Source organism: Rutidosis leptorrhynchoides, chromosome 1, assembly GCF_046630445.1.
Source record: "Rutidosis leptorrhynchoides isolate AG116_Rl617_1_P2 chromosome 1, CSIRO_AGI_Rlap_v1, whole genome shotgun sequence".
Lineage (NCBI taxonomy): Eukaryota > Viridiplantae > Streptophyta > Magnoliopsida > Asterales > Asteraceae > Rutidosis > Rutidosis leptorrhynchoides.
In genome coordinates this window covers 46,796,921-46,803,029 of record NC_092333.1, presented here as the reverse complement: position 1 = coordinate 46,803,029, position 6,109 = coordinate 46,796,921, and positions in this window count along the sequence as shown.

Below are 6,109 nucleotides of genomic sequence, written 5' to 3'. Positions count from 1 at the left end.
GGTTAATAAAGCATTTGCATGTATTCTCAGCCCAAAAATGTAGAGAGTAAAAGGGATTTTATGAAACTCACAGTTAAATATTGATATACAATATTGTAGGAAAGCTCGTAGACGCATCGGAGATGATAAACACGAGGTTTGATTCACAAAAAAATACCCCCGAACATTACCCATAACCTCCTTGGCAATAACCCATAATTTCCTTAGCTCTAGCTTGCTCGAAAACTCATTTTGAAAATTACTTGGACAGCACTCCGTCGTAATATTTTTTGTACATTATTATTTTTGTATCGCAAAAATAATAACACTAATAATAATAAAAAATAATAAGATTAATAATAATCTTATTAATAATAATAATAATAATAATAATAATAATAATAATAATAATAAATAATAAATAATATTACGGAGTATATATATATTTGTGTATGTGTGTGATTTAAATCGAGCGAAAACACTGAAATTTATAGATGTGGCCTGAAATCTGGAGTCATGCGACTCGCATGGAAATGGCCTTCTGGCCATGCGACTCGCATGAGGACCAGGGACAGCTCACATTGTTTTGGCTCCTAGCTTGTCGACATAATATAAAATAAATATAAATATATAAATAATTAATATAATTATTTATATATTATATTTTATTCTTGTGCATAGTAGACTAGATATTTTTGGTCCGTTGCGTCGGGCGTTTCTTCTTGACTCGGGTCCCGGTTCCGGATTTTCAGACGTCCTTGCGTACTATTTTATATCGTGTACTTTGCGTTCCGCAACTTGTACTCTTGTCATTTTTTAGACGTTCTTCATCAATAATTTGAACCTTTTTAATTGTATCTTGTACATTTGAGCATTTTGGACCTTTCCGTTTTCAATTCTTCGTTTTCGCCTTTTGTCTTCGCACTTATTAAATATAAACGAATATTACTTGAATATGGAACAATTACAACTAAAATCCTGTCTTTCTTGGGAGATAATGCTATGAAATATATGTTCCTTTTTAGCCTTATCAATAGCCTTAAATTATCCCTTAATTATATCACTCAAAGTGTATCTTAAACTTTCGAGTGTTTTGGTCATTTACTTCTATAAATCATCGTCTCGCTATTTGTTAAAATACATTTTTATAATAGCGTTTTACTGTAGCAAAGTTACTGTAGCAAATAGTGATTTTCGAAAACACTGTAGCATTTTGAGTAATGTGGCAATTTGAAAACACTGTAACAAATTAGTGTTTAACTGGTTCATCTTAAACGCTTTAGTTAACTTATCTAAATATCAATTGAATCAATAAACGAATGTTACTATCGTTTATTATATATATGTATATATCTTTTTAATATACATAAATCAGTTTTTAAATACACATTGGAAGTTATTTATAAATAAATTTTAATAATAAATATTTCAACTTATCATATACATTCAAATAGATATTTAAACCAATAAGTTTAATGTACGGTATCAAACAATTAATACATTGTTACCTTTTCATGTTATAGTATATATGTATCTATTTACATATAATTGTTCTCGAATCGTCGAAAATAACCGAAGGGTATTTAAATATATAAAAGTAGTTCAAAAATTTTGAGATTCAGTTTTACAGACTTTGCTTATCGTGTCGAAAATGTTAATCATACAAAGATTAAGTTTAAATTTGGTCAGAAATTTCCGGGTCATCACACATACCCTCAACGTCCAAATGCCCACTTAGGAAATACGAAAAACACCATTATCTCTTCAAGTTCTCTCGGCTTAAACTCGCAACAAGCTACACCCATAACTATATCACCCAACACGATCTACTAGGTCGACTACGCTATGAACCAAGTCTTGCATTAATCCAAATCAAGAAGGATCCATGCCTCATTAAAACTCCGTACTTCATTGGTTCATAAACACATCACTCAACCGGTCAATCGCGAATGTTCTCCGAATCAAGAACCAACTTCCCCCGTCACCACCATCGGGTTATTCCTTCAACGAAGAAATTTCGGTATCCCCAAATAATCATACTGGGAACACAAACTTTCCCATCAATCAATCCGCACACGACCATCAGTCTCTGGATTAATCCAGGACGACAACAGTACACCACGAGCTAGACAAAACATCAACACTCGACACAGGGTTTCTCCCCTAAACACTCCAACATATCCTTACAATTATGGCTTCCTAGTACTAGCATGGAAACTATTCGTGTACTAGAATCCCGTCAACAGCGAGTTATCATCACAACAAGTTCGCAATTCACCGCACGAACCACAATAATATCCACCAACGCCTGGCGAATCCTCCTACCTAGACCGTACATTAAGGATGGCCTCGACATTTCAATGCAACCTTCGGGTCACATCATGTAACGACCCGTCAAAATCGCTATTGACGCGGCACGTTAATCATTGATTCCACAGTGAGGTTTTGACCTCTATATGATACGTTTTGATAAAATATTGCATTCATTAAAATAAGTGACTTTCTAAACATAGAAAGTTATAAACATGTGGGCGAGTGCTTAGGTATAAGCAAAACCCCGAAATACATAAGTCTTTAATTTACAGGTTGACATCACAGTCCAATTATTTATTACACAACGCAGTTTTATTTTGAATGCAATAAACTTTGTACAAAGCATGAGAGACTCCATGCAGGCAACAAGCACATCACAGCGGAAGCATTCTAAGGACCTGAGAATAAAACATGCTAAAAAGTCAACACGAATGTTGGTGAGTTATAGGTTTAATTGCTCGAGTCATAAACATATATAAAGATAGACCACAAGGTTTCATCAAAAGTTTATCAATAGATTCTACGTAACAGAGCACCCTGGTAACTAAACTTAACGCTATAGTGATAATTACCCCATTCGTTTTAATACACGCAAACCAACGTGTCTTAAACTCAAATAACATACGTCCGTTAAAAGGCTAGCGCTCTAGCTCGGACGGGGATGTCAAGCCCTATGGATCCATATACAATTATTCGCGCCCACCAGTCCATATCCTATGTACTGGCAGCTACTAGTTACCAAAGCTAAGGGATTTTCGGTTTAACTCAGTGTAGAATTTTGTATGTACTTGTGTGTAATGACCCGGAAATTTCCGACCAAATTTAAACCTTAATCTCTATAGATTTCCGACACGATAAGCAAAATCTGTAATATTAAGTCTAGAAAGTTTGAAATCTTTAATCGGTTAATCAGTTATCCCTTTGACCAAGCCTGAAGATTCACGAACAATTAATAGTAAATAGATATGTGTGTATGTATATATATAATAATAATTTGATGTATTAAATGTTTACCTTGAGTCTATTTGTTCCAATATATATATATATATATATATATATATATATATATATATATATATATATATATATATATATATATATATATATATATATATATATATATATATATATATATATTATATTTATTTAAGTAATAAAGTTTGATAAGTAATACATAATTATAAATATTGTAATTCGAAAATATATGTATATGAATTTTATGCATAAATATTAATATATGAGTGTCGGCACTAGAGTTAATAAAGAGGCTGTTTTCCTATTAAATTATTATTCATGATTGAATCTGTGATTGAATAAACTGTACATATTTCTTGTTTCAATTCTGAATGTAATGTATGTGCTACTTGTATATATATCACCTATCTCCTCTAAATACATATTATATGCATAAACTTATAGATAGAAAGGCATCCTCGGCCACCACCTATATCACCTCACCACCTTATACAACCGAACATCATCACCCTTAATCCCATCGAACCACCATGAACCACCTATCACACCCATATCAATTCATCATCGTAAACCGCCACCACCTTCTTTTCTCTTCCCACTCCCTCTCTCATTTTCCATCGTGAACCATTACATAATTTCCACGACATCTCTACAATCACCATCGAGCCATCATCAAACACCACTCTTAAACCGCCACCACTACACCAAAGCACCACCATGATTCACCTCTCTTTTCTCTCTCCCTCACAAGCTATATATATATAGATGGATACGATACATATGCATATAGTGATATATACACAAAACCGCTTCACCAACTCATTTATTCACAATCAATCATAAAACCATCTTCCCTCTCTTTCACTATGTATATCTCACATATTTGATCATAATTCGAACGAAGGAAACATTACCAACATACTACGAATAAACACCCTACAACCCTCTACTTCGGCTACCACTCTATATGTCTCTGTCCATTTCTGTTTTATATTTGAAGCACCACAATTCAACCTTAATCACCACTTGCGAAACCCAGCCTATCTCACCACCTTCAAAACCATCATAACCACCCTACCTTTTCCTTCTATTTCTTTTTCTTTGAAACCACCATTTACTTTTGATTCTTCCTGTTCGACACCATGGCGTGATATTAATAACGAAAGATGTGAATGATCATAAAATAAGTACCATGATGATGAGGAAACTTAGATAGGGACGTTTATATTTTCTTGGATCCTACAATTGCACTTACAAACAAACTAAGATATCTTTTATAAATTGCAATTGTCTTAAAAGGTGAATTGGACTTTGCCTTTTAACGTGCCAATTATCATCTTCAAACGAATTGGAATTTTAGTAATCAAGCAAGTGGACAATGTGACCTTTCATGGCCGACCGGGAAGGGGCCACCCATAGGGACATTCGAATTATTTTTTTTTTACATAAGGATAATCTGGATATTATTATACAAATAAAATAAATAGTTGGTGAAATAAACTTGTAGAGAATCGGATCCAGTTGAATGTTCTGTGAAATCGAATGGGTTATGCTTAAACAAAATCGAAGTGGCTGTTAGATCTAAGTGTTGATGCAGACTGCAGTATGAAAAATTCCTGTTAGGCCGCGATTTCATTTAGGGTTTGGGCTTGGAATGAATTCATATGATGGGTTATATAAATTTAAATCTGATATAAATCAGATAAACATGTGCAGCTGAATGGTTTGGACGAGTGTTGTGTGTGCACGAGGTCGTGGGTTCGAGACCCGGCCTGGGCAATTTTTTTCAAATATGTTTATATGAGGTACCTATTTAATTATTATTATTACTTTTAATTTTATTATTATTATTATCTTTAATCTTGTATTATTGTTAAAGTAGCAAATAAAGAATTTTTAACTTAACTATATCAATACTTTAATTTATATAAAATTAATACCTTTAATTAAATAATAAAATATATAAATTATTAATATAAAAATCATATCACCAATAATAATATATATATATATATATATATATATATATTTGCTTACGAGAATATGTATTAATATGCATTGATATATATACGAATGATATAGGTTCGTGAATCCGAGGCCAACCTTAAACGTGTTCAAAGATGTTATATGTATTTTTACTACAAAATACATTAGGTGAGTATATAGTCCCACTTTTAAACTCTAAATATTTCGGGATGAGAATACATGTATTTTATGTTTTACGTTATGGACACAAGTAACTGAAAAATATATTCTACGTTGAGTTGTACCACTAGCATACTTCCCTGTAGCTTGGTAACTAATATTTACAGCGGTATTGTAAACGCGAATCCTGTTGATAGATCTATCGGGCCTGACAACCCCAACCGGACTGGACGACCAGTATTCAACGGTTGCACAGTACTTCGTTTTGTGACTACACTTGGTACGGTGTAGTAAGATTTCATATTAAAGGGAATATGCGACGTGAAAATGTTAAGTATGGTTACCAAGTGCTCAACCACTTAGAATATTTTTATTAAACTGTTTATATATGAAATCTTGTGGTCCATAGTTATAACGCTGCTAGCATCAAACCTATATCTCACCAACTTTATGTTGACATTTTAAAGCATGTTATTCTCAGGTACGAATTAAGTCTTCCGCTGTGCATTAGCTCATACTAAAGGCATTACTTGGAGTCGATCATCGCAATGGAACCAAATGTTGAAGACTCTGTCCAGATGGATAAGGACGGGTCTTTACAGGTGGTATCAGAGCGTTGGTCTTAGCGAACCAGGCCTTGCAATAGTGTGTCTAACTGGTAGTAGTTAGGATACATTAGTGAGCCTGGACTTTGACC